The sequence below is a fragment of the Rhinichthys klamathensis genome, unplaced genomic scaffold (genome assembly GCF_029890125.1).
Source record: "Rhinichthys klamathensis goyatoka isolate OS25496 unplaced genomic scaffold, OSU_Roscu_1.1 h1tg000048l_1, whole genome shotgun sequence".
In the NCBI taxonomy this organism is placed as follows: Eukaryota; Metazoa; Chordata; class Actinopteri; order Cypriniformes; family Leuciscidae; genus Rhinichthys; species Rhinichthys klamathensis.
Genome location: NW_026606594.1, coordinates 168760 through 181056, shown reverse-complemented (window position 1 = coordinate 181056; position 12297 = coordinate 168760). Strand labels below are relative to the sequence as shown.

General features: G+C 39.1%; 1 protein-coding gene across 3 annotated transcripts in view; it reads right to left on the bottom strand.

The window, feature by feature from the left end:
* syt1a (synaptotagmin Ia) overlaps positions 1 to 11392 on the bottom strand; it is a 206973-nt gene extending 195581 nt beyond the window's left edge. For all 3 annotated transcript variants that reach the window (XM_056247446.1, XM_056247450.1, XM_056247447.1), the window contains exon 1: positions 11145 to 11392. The gene's annotated coding sequence lies outside the window, so the exon portion shown is untranslated. The remainder of the gene's footprint in view (positions 1 to 11144) is intronic.
* Between the last annotated feature and the right edge of the window lie 905 nt (positions 11393 to 12297).

Sequence of the window (12297 nt, the reverse complement as noted above, 5' to 3'; positions counted from 1 at the left end):
AAGAAAACAAATATCACTACTTCGCAGTGGTCCTTCTAGTCATAATGTAAGTGACGAACATTCACGTAAAACAGATTCAACATAACTGTTCATAACATACCTTCAACAAAACAATCTAGGGCAGAGATATGGTTCTATCCATCTGTTGTTGATTGAATGGAGGCAAATCTGAAAGCTTGAAGTCCATCATGGGCGGGGTTTACGCTGACTAAATGACTTCAGAAGTCTGGCATACATCATCAGAGAGAAGTCTGTCATTTCACCGGAAAATCAAGTCAGGACATTCTGTTAAAAAAACGCGGATTTTTTTCATTTCTTGCATTAACATCAGCTTTAAAGAAATGCTCAGGTTAAATACAACTTAAGCTCTTTCACCAATGCAGTGTGCTGTCAAAAACCAAAGACTATGATTTTGAACCATTCCCCGTGTCATAAAAATAAAACAGCTTTACAGTAATGTACTTACAAATGAATCCCCAGCAGGCAAATATGCACACCCACAAATAAACATTTTAAAAAGGCAGCTGTAACACTGGTTTCAACATTTCTATGTGTGGCCCATAAAATAACAGATTTTTACTTTTCACTAAAAGGGTTTGTAAGAGATTATATCACCACAATCTTTCAACACATGTTATGACCATTTAAAAAAAATACACTCCCAACATTTCACTTGGGATACTAAAAAGGAACATAGAAGGGAAGCAACATTAACTGTCCATAAAGCACCTAAGGGTCCTTCTAAAAAATTAGCATATTGTGATAAAGTTAATTATTTTCCATAATGTAATGATAAAAATCAAACTTTCATATATTTTAGATTCATTGCACACCAACTGAAATATTTCAGGTCTTTTATTGTTTTAATACTGATGATTTTGGCATACAGCTCATGAAAACCCAAAATTCCTGTCTCAAAAAATTTGCATATCATGAAAAGGGTCTCTAAACAAGCTATTAACCTAATCATCTGAATCAACTAATTAACTCTAAACACCTGCAAAAGATTCCTGAGGCTTTTAAAAACTCCCAGCCTGTTTCATAACTCAAAACCGCAATCACGGGTAAGACTGCCGACCTGACTGCTGTCCAGAAGGCCATCATTGACACCCTCAAGCAAGAGGGTAAGACAGAAAGAAATTTCTGAACAAATAGGCTGTTCCCAGAGTGCTGTATCAAGGCACCTCAGTGGGAAGTCTGTGGGAAGGAAAAAGTGTGGCAAAAAACGCTGCACAACGAGAAGAGGTGACCGGACCCTGAGGAAGATTGTGGAGAAGGACCGATTCCAGACCTTGGGGGACCTGCGGAAGCAGTGGACTGAGTCTGGAGTAGAAACATCCAGAGCCACCGTGCACAGGCGTGTGCAGGAAATGGGCTACAGGTGCCGCATTCCCCAGGTCAAGCCACTTTTGAACCAGAAACAGCGGCAGAAGCGCCTGACCTGGGCTACAGAGAAGCAGCACTGGACTGTTGCTCAGTTTTGCATGTCATTCGGAAATCAAGGTGCCAGAGTCTGGAGGAAGACTGGGGAGAAGGAAATGCCAAAATGCCTGAAGTCCAGTGTCAAGTACCCACAGTCAGTGATGGTCTGGGGTGCCATGTCAGCTGCTGGTGTTGGTGCACTGTGTTTTATCAAGGGCAGGGTCAATGCAGCTAGCTATCAGGAGATTTTGGAGCACTTCATGCTTCCATCTGCTGAAAAGCTTTATGGAGATGAAGATTTCATTTTTCAGCACGACCTGGCACCTGCTCACAGTGCCAAAACCACTGGTAAATGGTTTACTGACCATGGTATTACTGTGCTCAATTGGCCTGCCAACTCTCCTGACCTGAACCCCATAGAGAATCTGTGGGATATTGTGAAGAGAAAGTTGAGAGACGCAAGACCCAGCACTCTGGATGAGCTTAAGGCCGCTATCGAAGCATCCTGGGCCTACATAACACCTCAGCAGTGCCACAGGCTGATTGCCTCCATGCCACGCCGCATTGAAGCAGTCATTTCTGCAAAAGGATTCCCGACCAAGTATTGAGTGCATAACTGAACATAATTATCTGAAGGTTGACTTTTTGTTGTTGTATTAAAAACACTTCTTTTATTGGTCGGATGAAATATGCTAATTTTTTGAGACATGAATTTGGGGTTTTCATGAGCTGTATGCCAAAATCATCAGTATTAAAACAATAAAAGACCTGAAATATTTCAGTTGGTTTTCAATGAATCTAAAATATATGAAAGTTTAATTTTTATCATTATATTATGGAAAATAACTTTAACACAATATGCAAATTTTTTTAGAAGGACCTGTATTGCATGTGAAAAGCTCCACCAGAATTTTGTCAGTAATGCACAGTGATTCCAACTAGAAAAGTTATTTCTGAAGCTTCAGATTTCTACATTTAAACCTTATAGGTTTGCTAAGGGTTTATCAAAAGTGCTGTTAACATGTTTTTCATCCAAAACTAAGGGACAAGTCAAAATTCTTTTAAATCAACGGCAAGACAAAGATGTTATCGCTAGATCTAAAGTTGCATTTACTGTAACCTAAAAAATACTACTTAATTCCCTCAAGTTGCTTACTTGATAGAAAATAAGACATCAAAAACACAAAAAGTAACGAAACAAGCTTAGCTCTCCCCATCATGACAGTTAATTTACAAAATTGTCATTGCAGTACAGAAAATAGAGAAGACTCATCTGAGATTGTCGAGTGTGATTCAATCATGGAAGGGTAGCGTGGAGTTCAGCGTGGCATTAATCTCTCGCAGTCTTGTATTTTCTTCATTAGATAATCTTTGTGCCTGCCTCTCTTTTATAAATCATTACATTAGCCAATAATAGGACTGGCCTGGCTTCCCGCTGGAGAGCGCAGCCCGTTAGGCGAGTGGATAATGAGTGTTTTTACATGGGGCTGGGTGGACATGTTTTAGGGAAAGCCTCATTTTAGTCTCGGCACGACACAGCGTGTGCAGACAGCAACGCAAGTGCTTCAAACGGTACATCCTTCAGGGGAGCCCCAAATTTGTCAGCCGCTTAAACGAGCAAGAGACAAACAAAGAGGAGACGAAACCGAGAGAAGCAGAGCGTGAGGCCTGTTGATGTGACTTTTTCGCGGCGAGAGCTGTGCCGTGGGCCTGTTGTAGCATATTATTATTCCAGCAATTGGGTTGTGGCAAGCTTGCGAACAATTTAGTTTTCTGTCAAAAAAAGCACTGACTTGACTTCACAACTGACCACAAGAAGCAAAATCAGACTGCTTAGATGAAAGGTTAAAAAGGAGACAGCGATATGCGGCAGGGCAAGGAATCTAGAATACGAACCCTTTTTAATCTTTTCTTGAGTTAAATGTAGACAGTCATATGCAGTGTTTTACACTAGAAGCCCAACAGCACACAGAGGGAATAAGCATGGTAAATCTTCATGGAGACGGGCTATGACGGGCAGTAGACTTGGTTGCCATAGCGACAGCAAGGATGTTTGCATGAGAGGAGGATCATGGCAGGGATTTAGAAGGAAGCGGCCAGTGTGCGCACCTTGCTCCTGTTATGATAAGAACTATTTAAGACTTCAAGCAACAGTTCAGCCAATAATAAAAAAAATTTCATTATCATCATGTCGCTAGAAATTGCATTCTCTCAGTGGACCTCAAATATATATTTTTTAAAATCATTGAGTCACTTTTTTCTATATAAAGCCCAACTGTCCAAAAACACCCAAAAATCAATATGGATATACAGAATTGTTATTGTATTATGTTATATGCACAATTGTTAAAAAAATATATTCCTTTAAGACTGAAGGGTAAAAATAGAGGCCATGGGCCGTATTCACAAAAAGTTTCCCCTTAAGACTCAAAGAAAAGCTGAGCTGAGCTGAGACCAACTCACAAAGCTGCTGAGACCAACTTTTACTGAGGAACAGAGAGAAGTCTTAAGCTAAGAGCAAGGGTGGGGTTGACCTCGTTGCAATGGATATGTCAACATGCTTACTAACTATGCACACAGTGATTGGCTGATGGTGGAGGAGTCTCTGTCAGTGATTTAATCATAAAAATATTGTAGAATGAGGTATCATGTTGCCATATCTAAATAAAGATTTTAAAATAAAAATGTTACCATATTAAAATAAAGATTTTAAAATGTAGGCTAATTGTCACCAATTAAACAAGTATACTGTATGTTCAGCAAATTGTCAGCCTCTTACATGTCTGCGAGAGAGAGCACGTTCAAATCTAATCGGCTCGAGAGGAGTTACTACTAGGTGAGGCGGTTGTGTATGTATATATACATATATATACACAGTCATCTCACCTAGTTACCTGTACATATCCAAACCTTTATGTTATGTCATTGCAGATTAAAATCTATAAATCTAAATATTCATCGCATTTACGAAGAATAGGCTCAGCACCCAAGACTCAATCCTAAAATGGCTGTTGCCAGCAATCTGCCTCAGCAAACCACCCAGACACTGTACACCATTGTGGCTCGGAGATAGTTTGTTTGGTCTTAGTGACTTAGGAGTCCTCTTGACTACCCCTAACGTTTTGCAGATTTAGGAGCTGGTTTTAGCGCAAGAATACTTTTTGAAATACCGGTACTCTTAGAGCAAAAATGTAGAAGTTCTAAAATTAGTACTGACACGCCCATTATTTTTTCATTAGTTTTTCCTAAATCGGAAAATTAGGAGCTACTTTTAGCCTTAAGATGTATTGTGACTATGGCCCCAGATATATTTTTTTTTCTCTCTCCCCATCACAAGGTGCTCAAACTCAATCAGAGTGCCCATGTGGACTCTGTGGACCCACCATTGGATCCACCATTGTAATAAAAGACAGTGGGATCTGTTCAATATAAGGGCAAACACAATAACTAGTCAGCACTAGAGGAAAACTATGGCTCCTACAATAACACGCACCCACGCACACGTTTTTGTTTGACTCATGTTTCTGATTACAGTTAAAGAGAGAGTTTAACTAGTGTTTCCTGCACTACTTTGCTAAATCTCTTGCGCCGCTGCAAAACAAATAATATTGTACTAGAGTTGTGAGCTTCTGAATTGAATGTGATGAGAGAAAAAGACTGCATACTATGAACTAGTAAGACAACATGTCTTCACTGACTGAGCTCAAAAACAATCATGCAGTGCTAACAGTACAGTCCATTTCACAAACAAATGAGCCATTTCTTTTAATGATTCAATTTCAGACAAAGAGTCGCAAAATATTTCAGTTTATTGAAGTTTTCACTGAACTTAATGAATTTAAAATTTTACATTGATTTACTCAGTCTTTACAAACTCATAATGAAGAATTCTTAATTAAATCAATATAATTGCTTGGTATACATTTTGTTTGTGTGATAACATGTAGATAAATATACACATTTTACACATTATTTTAATTAACCTAAAACTCTTTAAAATATCAAAATGTGTGTGAAAAATTACACATTTTGATAATCCAAATGTCTTCATTTGCTTCATGCAGTTTGCTTTAGGAGACAGAATACCACAGAATATTCACATCTGCTCCTAGACTCAGCTGTGGTAAGGGAATGCATCATGGGATACTGTCATTTTCACCTGCTGCCACATGAGCGGCGGGTAAACTGAAGCACAGTGGCAATTTTTCTAGCTCTCATCTTTCCTCCCTTATTAGATTCATAAAACATTCAAAATGTCCTCCAGTCCACCTTTGTGGCAGAGTCTGCCCTTTAGTAATAATTAATTCCTAACACCTTCAAGCAGTGGTGTGGGAGTAGGGGGTGTCAGTGTGGTGCTACAGTGCACGACTTGGGCGTCTATTTAGCTATGGCTTTATCTGTAATAACGTCTGACATGTGAAATATAGAGTGCTAAAATCAGTTACTGCTTGAAGTATGTCCTCTTGTAGCATTAATACCGGAATATAAAAAGGTTGTGGGGAGAACTTTCTCAGGGGAGGAAGAAAAATATTATCCTTTCAACTACCAACACACACAATTTTTCCCAAACACGTAATATCTGAGATCTTGGGGCGAGAAATATTCTTAGCTGTATTTGATTAAATGGATTAAGATGGAGATGTGGAATTAAAGAGAAATAGTGCATTATGATTTGTGGATTTTCCTTCCATTTCTGGGTGGTGACACCAGGTCCTGTTTTTACCCAAATGAAATGCTGATGCTTCTGTGAAAGCATTCAATTATTCATAATTGTCACTAGTGCACATTCATGCTGAATTATTGTGGCTTAAATTGAAGTGTGACAAGCCATGCAGAAAGAGAATTTATAAAGCTCTTCTTAAATCGCTGACTGTCACATGTTTTAACATTCGTCAATAACATTCTGAATGAATTTTGCTAATGGAAATGACCTAATTGTACATAGAGTGCTGCTCTGCTTTTTGGTTGCAACAACTCTTTGCAAGAAATTAGAGTAAACCAAGCTTATTTTTTATTTATATTGTTCCAAATCATTACTTAGTATAATTATTAAATAGAATTGGGGGGGGGGGTTTGCATTATAAAGTAAATCTCTATTGGCTGAGTCAATTTGACTAAATCAATCACATGACATGGTGTAGAAGAAATTACTTGAATTACTTCCATGTTATGTTTGTGGCCGAGCTACAAGCAATACCTTGAGGAGGATTTCTGTAAAGCCAAAATGCTTTTCCTCTCTGTTTTGATCAAGTCTGTATTGATCATGTAATCCTAGTATTACCAGTGTAGATCCACTACGATCAAGGCCAAATCCCTCTAAAACCAGATAAAGGCAAGGTGGTGCTTGACCATAAGCATATATGTAAACAAAATTGGATTCTAAATTGAATGCGTTTGTATAAAGCAATTAGGCAGCACAGAATGAGCATAGAGTTGATGTCAAAGAATGTGTTCTTGTGTTCAGAATGGAACAGACCATGGAGTCACGAGACACATTTTCAGTTTAAACTTGACTTGGTGTCTTAAAACCAGAGAAAGACTGTATAAAACTATATAAAAAAGACCACAAATGTGTAATTTAAAAAATAATTATAATTATAATTATAATTCACACAAGTCTACAATCAGGCACTTCTGATTGCTAAATGTTTTGCTGAGGTTTGTAGGTCAGTAATAGGCATTTAATTATATGGGACACGTATACTGACTTGTGTCTATATAATGTATATTCAATGGTTTCGCTGTAAACCCTAATGTTGTCATTACAAAATCAATAAACTTATCATAACTTGTAATACCATGTTTTGGCATCATAAGGTGTTTAATTGATTTATTTGGCAGCAAAACCACATTTGGTGAACTTGATAAAACAAGTTTTGTTAGGCACCATTACTCCATTAAATTGGGGGAATGAGTTTCCTTAAATTATTTGAGTAGACTCAACTTATTAGGGTTTACAGTGTACGACAACAATGTAACGTCTATGAATGTATTGTCATTTGGGAGCTTTTCTCTATGTGATTGTGATTAATTTGCTTAATTTATTAGCATATAAACGTAATTAATTTGATGACACTTTTTAATCAGTTGACAGCCCTAGTAAAATAATATAGATGCTAAGGAGACTAGGAAGGGTGCCATTGTTAAATCCACCAGAGAAAACAACTGTTTTATAGTCATTTGGGCTCAAGGTGAGGATACGCCACTTGATTGCCCCCTTGAGCACCGATTAAAGAGAAGGACATTACATCACTTCCGCTAACTACGTGCATATGTAACCGCCATAGCAACACAGGCGTAGCAAACACTATGGAAAGGGATCTGCTCACCACCATCTGTGTGTGTATGTGTGCATGTGCCAAGGCTGTGTTATGGAGTCAGAAGGCTGGCTACATTCTCTAAGGACTTCTCCTCCGTTGCTTAGCAATATGTGGAACAGTGAGCAGCCCCAATAAGGCAATTGCATCTACTGTATTTCCCTAGCAGAAATCCAGAGATAAAAACATAATTCAGCTATTTAGCATTCACATGAGTAATATTTATGATACATTTTCCATGTTATGCAATACAAAAATAAAGTTTTTGGCTGATATTATGAATTTACATGATCGTTTATATTACTGGTGGACTATGGATGTCACGTTTAAGAATAAGAACCGCAAGAATAGATATGCTGTAATCTATGTCACTTTGCATACTGTGCAATACTATTATAATTACAGAATTAAGATTTTGTATTATACAAGATCAAGAACCATTTAAAAGTATGTAAAAATTGGCTTTTTTTAGATAATGTCTGTTAATGGTTCTTTTTAATAGTTTTTTTTTATAGTTTGCTGATGTTAAAACAAATTTATTTGATGCATGTGCAAGCTTGTTCCTAAAATAAAATCTAATAATAATAAAATAAATGTGTGTATACAAATTTTAAAAAGTATAAAATGTGTAGACATTTTAAATGTGTATACATAGATTTCAAACAAGACTTATAAAACGAGTCTATATTATATTAGGGCAAAGCACTTTGTCAACCCTACAATCTCATCGCTCTTCTACTGACCTTGAGAGAGTTCCTGTTCTCGAATACATCAAACAATATTTATTCACCAGCATTTCCCACAAGTCCTTGTTGCTTGTGATATGTATGACCCCTGCTGCTTGCCTGTACAAACACAGGCTTGTTTTTTGTTATCCATCTCAATCACTGGGTTAAGAATTACTGCCTTACTGTTGGTGTGGGTCACAAAAAGACACTGCCAGCTTGAAAATGCTCAATCCAGTAGTCTAATGGATATAAATTACAACATCCTCATAGTCTAGATCTTGTCACTGGAAGTTCGATCGCATAAAAAAAAAGGTGAGATTCACCTTCAATTTTCCATGTTTGTAATATATTATTGGTTTTTAATTCTGTCCCAGTTACTCAAATCCACAGTGACAGTGTCCTTTAGATAGTGTCTGTGCCTGCTGTGGTGTAACGCAACAAGAACATATCGCTCCTTTATTACACACATTTATCATGGCTGCCCCAGACTCTTCATGGAGCATGTCAGTGATCCGTACACTTCTCTCGCCCAGGTATCTGCAGCCAAGCAGCCAGCTGTCCAAGGTCAAATCATAATAGAGCCGCTATTTTTATCTTCTGGCTGCTATTACTCCTAACAACAGCATTTTGGCCTCTGCAGGCACGCACACATATGTACACATGCGCTTGCATTTATTTCTCTACATTCAATTTCAACACAAACGGGAACGGTGTAAGCGAATGACGAAAAAAAAGATCATCCAGGTGAATGATCCTAATCTCACAGGCTGACATTAAAGACTTCCACAGATGCCCTGCTGAGCATAAGAGACAGTACAAGGGATGGTTAACTCCACCTTTCGGCAGTACCGGGCTTGTATCTCACCTCATTAATGGATATTTAACAAGGCTGATAATGCACAATGTTGCCCTTGGCAACTGCAGGGGGCGTGACATATTTGGGCCAACATCTGCTATCCCATATTGCCCCAACACGTACAATCTTTGTGCCGTGTTGCTGTGGTTGTCAGTAAACCTCTGAGATTGTACGTCTAAGACCCTTGGGGAAAAGGAACTTCTCAAGCCAACAGATTCTCTTGAGCGAAGAATATTATCGATGGGATGGGACTCGTAGCCATAGCTAACTTACTTTGTGGACCAATTCATGTTCACAATAATGCATTACTACCATTATAGTCATTACAAGGAAACCTCAAAATAAAAAGTTGTAATACAAAGTAATAATTTATGTCCATGATCGTTTTTTTTTTTATAATAAGTAAATGCATATGCAAAATAAATGTTTTGTAAAAACAATTTTTTACAAGCTTCCCTCCCACAATATTTTTATTTACTTTTTTTATGTTCTCAGATTTGGTGTGCAGACTCCTTGAAGACTCAATTGTTTTGAATGAATGTACGCAAAGAATCTAAATTTGGTGCATTATTATATATTATTATATTAATCGGAGAGTGTAAGAACTCAAATCCAGAGCCAACTTTGTTCAAAAACTTTGTGAACAAAATATCGGTAAACTGAAATTATTGCTGTGATGGTTTGTTTATAATGGAAGGTTATAAGAATCGCAGAGATAATCACAGCACATGCATCTTAATGTGAAGTGGTGGTCTATTTTGATGATTTTTTTCAAGCTGTTCCTATGTTATCACTTAGCAACTGTTTTACTGCAGCTCCTCAAGCACTGATGTATTCCAGAGGAGGATCTGCACAGCTGAATTGGATAAGCCCGAGGCTACAGCCGAGCAATCCCTGCTCCTCGCTCTCACTAGGCGTGCATAGCAACCGCTGATCTGCCCAACACAGATATGAGGTAATGACAGGCGCATTTGTTGGTGTGGGCAACAGCTAGCCACAATGGCCCAAGTCCTTGATAACATAACTATAAGAGATTGTAGTGTGTTATGCAATCCAACAAATGCAAACAAAATGAGAGTTTGAGTTGACAGGGAAGCTTAAGTATGGTTTGATAACAATCTTGTGATTCAGAATGAGGGACAAAACCTACTTTTTCTTCGGCTAATACTATAGGTTGAAGGAGACAGCATCTGTCTCTGAATATACGTTTGCAGTCGTGACTCCCAGAGCAGAACAAATAATGGTTCAAAGAACCTCTTTTACAGTGGGAATTATCTGCCATTCTGGAATAATTTCCTCCACTATCCACTGACACAGATAAACCCATCACACATGAAGGATAGAGGGAGCAAAGACGAAGAGAGTGTTTATCAGATACGGAGGACTGTGGTGGGATTAGTTTCCCTGGGATGAATACAGCTTCTCAGCTTCCATCTCCCCTCCCTTCCAACCTCAGCCGTCATTCCGCACACACACTCCCACACACAAACCTACACGTAAGAAAACACAGCTACAAACAAATCATTCTGCCCTACTTGGATAAGCAGATCTCAACCAAGCATGGCAGTAGATGATGGGTTTCTCACATGAACCATCCAACCAGTAAACTACCACCTTCCCTGGCCAGCCAGAAAGAGGAAGGAAACGGTGCCAAAAACCAGTGTTGGCGCGAAAACAAATGCCACGCTGTAGGGGCGGGCATTATGATGGCACGCTCTACTCTGATCCAGTATAGGTCTCTTTCAGAATCGCACCAAATACGAAACAAACCAGCAACATCCGAACACCTGCAACTTCAGAGAGGGAAATATGAATGCCTACCTGTATGTAGCTTGTTGTTATCTCCTGCTTCAGCTGGGAGGAAGTGAAGTACAGATCATATGCAGGAGAGAGGGAGTCACAGAGAGATGGAGAGGAGGAGTCTTGTCTGGTAGAGGTGGAGAGAGAGGGAGAGAGCTGCTGTTGTCGCTATTCTCTGCTGAGCCTGCAGGGAGTAGTGTGCATGGCAATGTGCTACCCCTGTTAGAAGCCAGAATGTGTATGCATTCAGTCCTGAATTAGAGAGAGGCAGGGAGAGAGAAAGAGACTCTTGGCTGTTTAACCATGCACCGTCACGAGGCACTTCCTTCGGAATCCCTCCAGTGAGAGTGGCAGAGCATCACTGAGTCCTTGGCTGCGATTGGCTATCGTGGATGATGATGCAGTCAGCAGGCGATGGTTCTGGCAGCAGTCAACTAAGATGACCCTCTCAGCTAGTATTAGCATCCTCACACATCCTAAGCAAAGGCTGGAGGCAGGGCAAGGACGAACAAGGACGTTTACAAAACCCTACTGGGAACGTGTTCATGTACTTTATGGGGTTGGAAGCTGGATGGTGTACATAGCAAGTCCCGGCATGGCGACTTGTAGACGTTCATGCGCACATGAAGACAAAGACGTCTCAGAGGAACATCTAGGTGTAGAGGTTGTGATTTCCCCAGAGAGAGCTCCATCAATAGCAAGGGTGGCTCACTGTTAGGAAAGGCAGGTGCTAATTAATGGGATGAATTATGGGTAACGTGACCTCCCATCTTGAAGAGAGATGCTTGTAGAGTGGCTATTATTCTGTCCGATGTTCATTAATTTTGAAATGGCCTGGATCTGGATGGCGGACATAGCTAATAATGGTTCCCAATGGATTGCCTGATGTCTCTTTTGTGGACCTCACTGTTGCTATGCTCAGAGTTTGACAATTTCACAGTGCAGTGCCTCCACTTCTAAAGGCCAGCTTGTTGCATAAGAACAAAGATATAAAAAGTAAGAAGGGTAAATGACTCATCTCTTTTGTTGGAAATTAAATGTCAAACTGCTCCTGCTTGCAAGATGTGGTTGTGGAATGCAAAATTGTAAAATTATGCAGTTAAAATATAACTGTGCAAAGAATGACAAGTTATTTAAAGTTTTAAATAAATAAATAAACAAACAAAAAAGAAAG